Here is a 9,502-nt window from a genome sequence, read left to right as displayed (position 1 = left end):
CTTACTCCCTTCCAGTGCCAATCAGAGCCATTTCCCACTTCAGTCCTTCATTTTCACAGATCCTAAAGCACTGGGTGAGCCTTGGAAGGCACCCTAACCTCTCATCAAGCACCCCCACCCCCCACTTCATGTATAGGGAAGGGATCCGTACAACTAGCTAACAGGAGTTTCGGAAACCTTCCTTGCGTCTTCTCGTGAGCTGAGGCCCGCTCCTAACCCCCAAGGCTGGTTGCTGAGGGTGGGCATGGTTCCAGAGCCTGACCAAGCCCAGTCACTTCATCTTCAAGTAGTAAATGCTAAATTCACATGCAGAGGACATTTTGCCAAGCTATCTCCCCAGCGGAGGACCCCACAAGAGAGGGGTCAAAGTGCTTTTCACAGACTTGTGGAGAAATGGGAGTTGGGATCCGAGGTGTTGAGGATGTAGGGTGGGTCCGTATAAACATCCAGTTCAGTGGCATCGTCGTGGTGCAGGTGAAGAAACCACTGGTCACAGTTCACTGTTGAGTCTGGCTGTTTCTGACTTTAGGCAAAGTCTGTTGACCCACAACTGGGGTGGGGCTGGCCCACGTCATGTGAGCAGGGTGTGCACTGAGGGCAAGGTGGGGTTTAGTGTTGTTGTCCCTGGGCGGCCAGTGCTGCGTCTGTGTCCTTCCTCCTCAGCACAGTCTTGCGTAGCCTGGTCTTATGCCACCTGCTGCTGGGCTGTCCCAGGATGTGACCGTCCCTCTGAATTTGCAGGAAGGTCAGAAGGTCATGGAGGAAATTTCAGAAAGCTGCGGAGCACTTGACGAAATGAAACCATAGCATCTGAAAATCGACATCCTTAAGCCAAAGACTAACAGGAATGAACTAACACCAGAGAATCACAGACATTGCCCTTGAACCTGACGTCCCTGAATCTTGAACCTTGAATCTTCTTGTGAGATTCCAAGCAGAAAAGAGCTTTTGATTTTGAGCTTTCGGCGGCTGGATGAGAACAATTTTCTTCTATAAATTTGTACTCCAAGTTGTTAATACATGAAGTTTGAGTTGGAGTAAATAGTTCTTGAAAGTGCCATTAATTAAAAACTCAGAGCACAGAAAAGTATTTGATCAAAAGGTCAAGTGAAGCTGTAAGGGGGAAATAAAAGATGGTTGCTCTCTTCTCTGCCAGTGCACCGGCTGTCACAACTATTTACTCCAGATTCCATACTCGATTCACACCTCCTTCCCTTTCTGGCAGGAGCAAGAATTGTTCTGGCAGGAAGGTGGGAAATAACTCCTTCATTTGATACAGCACTCCTCCCCTTGTCTTCAAATAGAGTTAGTTCTGAGTCACTTTACTCGAGGTGAATAAATAGGAATGCTTTTTTTAGCAAATAACAGGAAGCTGCACTTAAAGATTTTTTTTTTCCCCCCCATAATCTAATTAGGAATGTTCCTTCCAGCTACCTCCTCAAACAGGTTTAAAACAAGGAAATCCGTACCGACTAGTCCCTCCCAAGGGATTCTTGGCTACATTGGCCAGGACACATAACCAGCTTTACAGATTTCTTAACTATATTTATAAATAAAAACACTGTCCCATGAATCTAAAATTATATTGTGGTGACGGTCGCACAGTTGTGCAAATATACTAAAGCTGTTGGGTTGTACGCTTTAAATGGGTAGGTTCTACGGTGTGTAAGGTCTAGCTCAATGAAGAAACGAAAAGCAAACCAAGAAACCCCACAAGCTGCAGCAATCAAACGCTATAGCGATCTGGAACACAACTTGGTAATAGCTAGCGATGATGAAAATGGAGCTATCTCATGAACCTGGCAATTTTTCCCCTGGGGCTGTGAGTTGTACCCTAGGGAAACTGTCCCACGGGCATGCAAAGAAGCACGTGTAAGGAGGATGTCTATCACAGTATTCTCTGCAATGGTGAAAGGCTGGAAACAATGTAAATGTCCAACAGCGGGAGAATCCAGAAATCCATTATGGTAGGTTCCTACAATTGAATACTACAGAGCATTTGAAACAACTAACAAAGCCACGTATATCTGCATGTGTAAATCCCCAAAACAGTGCTGGGGAGGGTGCAGCAATCTATAGGATAATATAGGCAAGAGGCATCTGGGTGGGTCAGGCCGTTAAACATCTGACTCTTGACTTGGCTCAGGTCATGATCTCATGGTTGTGAGACAGAACCCCACATCGGGCTCTGCGCTGAGCATAGAGACTCCTTAAGATTCTCTCTCTCTCCCTCTGCTCCTCTCCCCTACTCGCGCATGCTCTCTCTAAAGTAAATAAATAAACATTAAAAAAGAGAATAATGTAGACAAACTGATACCATTTATGTAAAATTTTAAAACACACAAGATGGCACTCTTTGTTAATAGATACATCGGTGACGGTATGTTATTTCCATGCTTTTCTGTATTTTTAAAACATTTTTATTTATTTATTTTGAGAGAGTGTGTGTGTGAGTGCAGGAGAGGGGCAGAGAGAGAGGGAGACAGAGAATCCCAAGCAGGCTCCACGCTGCCAGTGCAGAGCCCGATGTGGGGCTCAAAATCAGGAACCATGAGATCATGACCTAAGCAGAAACCAAGAGTCTGATGCTTAACCCACTGAGCCACCCAAGCACCCCAAGGCATTTCTGTATGTTTGAGATAATGATCATTTCTTTGAGATAGCACACACCGTAATTGTGTTAAGCGCTGTGGAATTTCCCTAACACATACAATGATTTGAGGAATGAAAAAAGAAGAGGAAGACTCAACAGATAAACTAGAAAAAAAATACGCTGGTAATAATAGGTTTCATTTTTTATCACCTGTGTCAGGCACTTAACGTACGTTATGTGCACTATTCCCTAGATTCTATTTGGTTAGCCCGGTCATGTCCTATATGAGTCCCAGGAAACTGAAGCTGGAGACGTAAGTCATAAGCCCCAGAAGCACAGGCTGGAAGATGGTGGCATTAGGATGTCACATGGCCTGGCTCCAAAGCCTTGTGGTTCTTAGGCTCCATCATGCTGTTCTCACAACGGATCTGCCTGCATTCTCATAGCAGAGAATCTTAGGAGAGGTCAGTAGTGCAAAGAAAAAACCATAGTAATTTCTAGGTTGAAACCCTGTGTCTATGCCCCATGAGGTTGCCCTATTTTTAGCCTTCTTTGCCTACTGTGAATAACTCATGACTGGGAGTCGGGAAGTACGTGTCTTGACTCCGCGAAGCTGTTGTGTCCTGAATATTTTCAGTCTTCGGTCTTCATCAGACTGAAGTTTTGCCCTACGTTTTGCTCAGGGCTCGTGTTTTATTTTGCTTTGTTGTATTTGCTTCCTCGGCACATGCTAGATGTTATCAATGGTAAATGAAACAGATTTAGAGAGAGGAAGATAAATGAAAGGAACAGGATAAGTGGAAATCGTGTTCATTTCAGGAAAATTAGTGTTGCAATGCTCCTGGAGCCGTACAACTGTGTGGGTGGTTTCTGTGTATCTTTAGAAGAAAAAGGTGGTTTCACAGTGTTACCAAACATTGACTAAGGGAATGAATACAGACAGTTCACGTGCACTGTCATCTGTGAGTTTCAGGAGGGGCTAGTTCTAACATAAACGCTTGTCTCTCGTGCGTAGATCTTACTATAGATCCGATTACTCTGACGTAGAATGCCATACGTTTTGGTGACAGGACAGATGCTGCCGCGTTACCTAGGTTCACGTGTAGCTCCACCATTTACTCCTTTGGTGACTGTGGGCAAATGAGTTAAACCTTCCGCGCTTCAGACGCCTCATCTGTACGATGGGTATCATTGTCACGAATACCTCTTAGAGTTGCTGTGAAAAGGAAATGAGTTAACATAGGCAAAGTGCTTAAGACAGGGTGGGTAAGGCGGTTTAGGAAGTCCCTTTCATCTTGACCTAGCCCATTATTCATGGCTGACTTCTAAGTGATTAGCTAAGCAGTTAGATCCAGATCTTGGTAGTTGCCCTATTTTTTTTCCCTTCCAGACCATATGGGTTCACTTTTCTCTGCAAAGTTTGCCAAAAGCCAAGGAACAATCCATCTGCCGCTTAAACAAGAACAGATTTATTGCTTTTAACTTAAAAAAAAAAAAAAAGATGTCTGTCAAGATGTGCTCCCCCTTATGGTGGGGGCCTCGTCTATCCTACCATGTCTGGGTGGCTGGTGCAGTTGGACATCCAGTCATTGGAGCAGAGCCAAGGGACTCTAATACTTTCTTTGTTTCCCTGGATTTTGTATTTGCTAAAGTCCCGGAAGGCTCCCGGCCATTCATGCATGGGTCAGGCTAAGTGTGTGCCATAGTGGCTTCTCCAGTGCCAGCAAGCAAAGGAGAGGAATGCCAAGGCGGCCCCACGCCTCATTTCAGCTGCCAGGGACCTCCAGGCATTGGTCAGTGCTGGGCTGTGTTCTTGGCACAGGGAGGAGAGAACTTACACTACCCGACAGTTGGGAACTGAGGGGAACTTTTGGGGCACCTGGCTGGCTCAGTTGGTTGAGAATCCCCTTCTGCCTCTGTTATGGTCTCACAGTTCTCGAGTTCAAGCCCCGCATCAGGCCTGGAGCCCATTTCAGATCCTCTGTCTCCCTCTCTCTGTGTACCTCCCTCACTCGTGCTCTCTCTCTCTCAAAAATAAATAAACGTTTTTTTAAAAGGCACATGTATATATCTACATATATTGTGCAGGTATCTATCCATACCTATCAATTAATCTATCTCAGAGGTCATCTCCTATCAATACATGAAGAGCTTCCTCATTCTTTTCTTTTTTATTGACTGTCTAATATTTCATTGTTTCAATGTATCAGCATTTATTTTAGACGGGCTTTATTTTGGGGACTTAAAAAAGCATTTTTTTTATTGTTTATTTATTTTTGAAAGAGAGAGAGACAGAGCATGAACAGGGGAGGAGCAGAGAGATAAGGAGACAAAGAATCAGAAGCAAGCTCCATGCTCTGAGCTGTCAGCCCAGAGCCCGAAATGGGGCTCGAATTCACAAACTGTGGTGAGATCATGACCTGAGTTGAAGTCGGACACTTAACCGACTGAGCCACCCAGGCGCCCCAGCTTCTATTTTTGTAAGTTTATTTATTTTGAGAGAGGGAGAGAGAGCGTGAGTGGGGGAAGGGCAGAGAGAGAGAGAGAGAGAGAGAGGATTACAGGCACTGTCAGCGCAGAGCCCAACTCTGGGGTCAAACCCACGAACTGTGGGCTTTTATATTATTTCCAGTCTTTTGCTATTATGATGCCCCTGTAACAACCTTATACGTATAAATTTTGCACATGTATGAATGACTATATCAGTAAGATAAAGGCCTAATAGTAGACTTGCTGAGTTAATGGGCCTGTGCGTGTGATATTTGTATAGATGATGCCAAAGTGCTCTTCACAAAGACTGCATCAATTTATACTCCAACCAACATTATGTGAGAAGGTCTGTTTTTCCAGCTCCTTCTGAGAATGTCCACAAACTTGGATCTTTGCAATCCAATGGATAAAAAACAAAACAAAAACAAAAACAAACAAAAAAAGACTCTTGTCAAAGTGTTAATTGGTTTTTTAATTTAAAAGTTTTCACTTATTTATTTTGAGAGAGAGAGAGAGAGAACAGGCTTGGGAGGAGCAGAGAGAGAGAATCCCAAGCAGGCGCTGCACAGTCAATGCAGAACCCCACGTGGAGCTCAAACTCATGAACCGTGAGATCATGACATGTGCCGAAATCAAGAGTCAGACGTTTAACTGAGTCACTCAGGTGCCCCGTTTTGGTATTTAAAAAAAAAAAATTTGGTTGGGGACACGTGGGTGGCTCAGTCGGTTAAACATCCGGCTCTTGATCTCACAGTTCGTGGGACTGAGCCCCTCATTGGGGTTCTTTCTCCCTCTCTCTCTGCCCCTCCACCCCCACACTCTCAAAATTAAAAAAATACAAAAAAATAACTTTAAGAAAGTGTGGCTGAACATCTTTTCATGTTTAAGAGTCTTTGGTATTCCCTTTTCTGTGGACTACCTGTGTAGACCCTCTGCCCAAGTTTCTACTGGATTCTTGATCTTTCATACAGATTTGTAGAAGCCCTTCATGTGTTGGCTAAATTAGCACTTGCCTATGATTTAAGTTGAAAATATTTTTCCCCATGTTGGGGCGCCTGGGTGGCTCAGTCGGTTAAGCATTCGACTTTGACTCAGGTCATGATCTCTCAGTCCATGGGTTTGAGCCCCATGTCGGGCTCTGTGCTGACAGCTCAGAGCCTGGACCCTGCTTTGGATTCTGTTTCCCTCTCTCCTTCTGCCCCTCCCCTGCTCACACTGTCTCTCTCTCTCTCTCAAAAATAAATAAACATTAAAAAGAATTAAAAAAAAATATTTTCCCCATGTAAACATTTTTTACTTGTTACTAATAGAATTTATCAATTTTTTTCTTTTATCTGAGTTTTTTTTCTTCCTAAGTTTTTAATTTTATTTTTTCATTCTTAGGAAGAACTTACCCATGTGAAGATTATTAAAATTATCTTTTTAACCCACTGTCCTTTGTGGGTATCTGCCTGGCTGTCTCCCTCAGTAGAATGTGTGACTCTTAATCTTGGGGTTATAAGATTGAGCCCCCACAATGGGTGTAGAAATTACTTAAAAATAAAGTCTTTAAAAAATAAATAAAATAGAATAATCCTTCCTCTGGTTTCTTGTAGTCCCTTTATGGTTTGATCATTCACATTGAAGTCTTTGACCCTTGTGAAATTTATTTTGGTGTAAAGTGTGAAATGTTGGTGTAATAACATTTATGCTGGTTGCTCTAATATTCTTTTGTGGTAATATGTCTTTTCCCAATGGTTTTTTTTTTTTTTTAAGGTTTTATTTTTTAGTAATCTCTACACCCAACATGGGGCTCGAACCTACAACCCTAAGATCAAGAGTCCCGTTCTCCACTGACTGAGTCAGCTGGATGCCCCAGTTTCTCCAATAGTTTTAAATGCCACCCGTTTACCTACTAAGTGCTCACAGGTATGTTGTGGGCCTATTCCTAGTCTCCATAGTATTTCTTGTTAATCTGTCAATTTATTCATTCGTACTTATCACACTCTTTTTATTACCGTCACCTTATAATATGCTTTAACATCTGAGAAAGCTAACCCACCCTTATTGGTTTTCATGTTCAGAATTTTCTCCTACACTTCCTTGTTTACTATTTCATATGAGCATGAAACATCAATTTTAACAGATTACTGTTAACATATGCCTATATTGCTGCAAAATTCCCTTTGTTACTTTTACTGGGACCACCTTACATCTATGGCTTAGCTTAAGGAGATTTGATATCTTAATGATGTGTATCTTCCCATCTAAGAACATCTTATGCCAAGGAGCAACACGGGTGTGCCTTCATGAGAACTTTTAACAAAAATGCCAAGGATTTGTATGTACTTTGTGTGCCAAGGGTTTATTTAAAAAAAATTTTTTTTAATGTTTTTTTATTTATTTTTGAGACAGAGAGAGACAGAGCATGAACGGGGGAGGGTCAGAGAGAGAGGGAGACACAGAATCCGAAGCAGGCTCCAGGCTCTGAGCTGTCAGCACAGAGCCCAACGTGGGGCTCAAACTCACGGACCGTGAGATCATGACCTGAGACGAAGTCGGACACTCAACCGACTGAGCCACCCAGGCGCCCCATGTGCCAAGGGTTTAAAGCAGGTCTGGTCTGGCACTAGTGAACCAAACATTTTTACATTAGGACTTGGGCACAGCATTTCAAATCCACATTTTGTAGTTATGTCTCTAAAATTAATAATGATGATTAAAATTTTTTTAATGTTTATTCATTTTTGAGAGAGAGAGGGAGAGAGTGGGGGAAGGGCAAAGAGAGAGAGGGATACACAGTATTTGAAGCAGGCTCCAGGCTCTGAGCTGTCGGCACAGAGCCCGATGCGGGGCTCGAACCCACTAACTGCAAGATCATGACCTGAGCCAAAGTCGGACGCTTAACCCACTGAGCCACCCAGGTGCCCCAATAGTAATTATTTTAATTTAAAAATGTGTATTCGGGACCTCAAAATCTCACATTCTAATAATTATGTCCCAAAGCAAGAAAATAGAGATATATAGAAAACATTGTGTATAAGAACACTTATTACAGTATTTTTATAATAACAAAAATTAGAAATTATGTAAATGCACATCGGTAGAGGTTTGATTAAATTATGGTAATTCTTATCTTGAAAATCCATTCAGTGATTCAAAAATTTTTCTTCTCATAAATATTTATTAACATAAAAATCCCAGTTATAATTTTAAGTGAAAAAGCAAGAAACCAAAGTATATTTAGTATGGTTCCAATTTGTTCCAAAAAGTTGACTGTGGGGGAAAAATATGTTGACTGTGTATATATTATGTGTACTTTGAAAAAAGACAAGAATTTAGTAAACCAAATGTTAACATGAGCCATCTACAAGGTTGGATTGTGGGTAATTTAAATTTTTTTCTTTGTGTTTTGTTGTATTTTCTACAAGAGGCAGTGTAATTTTATACATGATGTAATTCTTTTTTTTTTTTTTTAATGTTTTTAAATGTTTGCTTATTTGAGAGAGAGACAGAACGCAAGTGGGGGAGGGGCAGACAGAAAGGGAGAAACAGAATCCGAAGCAGGCTCCGGGCTCCAGCCTGACACAGGGCTCGAACTCATGAGCTGCAAGATCATGACCTGAGCTGAAGTCGGACACTTAATCGACTGAGCCACCCAGGCACCCTGTGATGGTACTTTAATACAAAGGGAAAAAAAATGCTGGTTTTTTTCTATTAATCGTTCATGTTGGGGAAATTCTAGAATTCTTGTTGGCTGATTTAAGGAGGTTAGATTGGGAATACCCCAAAAAGAGCAGACCCCCCAAAATAGCAGAAAAGTATTTCCTCTGATGGGTACAGTCTCAGACAGGCCATATCCTTCATCTTGGTACAAAAAATAAAAAAGGAATTTCTATTTTGTGCTTTATTCATCCACACTTATTTTTTGGCAGTTGAATCTCAGTTGTCATTCTTAGTAAAAAAAAAATCCAGTATTAATTTTCTGAAAAAATTTTGACCCTCCTTGGTTTCTCTTCGTATATTTATTCTTATTTATATATTTAACAGAAGATGACAAAAGATCACAGGAATAGCTTGTTAATTAATGTACAGGGAATGGTATTATAAGTTACAGACGAGCTTCAGTTAATGTGAATTCAGTTCTCAGTTCTAGAAATATTCACATGGCCAGTTGCAAATGGATAATAAACCATAAAGACATAGGGGTAATAATAATAATAAAAGTTGCAATTTGATTCTGGATTGCAAGTTAGGAAATACATTCCGTAGGAAATATTCACCCTTAATAAAAGCATTTTAGTAAATGTCACTTCTGAAAAAAATTTTTAAGATCGTGCTTAGATAATTAAGGGAAATTGCTGAATAAATGTTTACAAAGTAGGCACCAAACAGTCTGTCTCACACACATACAACACTCCTAATATATGTGATTTTAAC

This window comes from Prionailurus bengalensis, chromosome A1 (assembly GCF_016509475.1).
Source record: "Prionailurus bengalensis isolate Pbe53 chromosome A1, Fcat_Pben_1.1_paternal_pri, whole genome shotgun sequence".
In the NCBI taxonomy this organism is placed as follows: Eukaryota; Metazoa; Chordata; class Mammalia; order Carnivora; family Felidae; genus Prionailurus; species Prionailurus bengalensis.
This window is presented reverse-complemented; position numbering follows the sequence as displayed.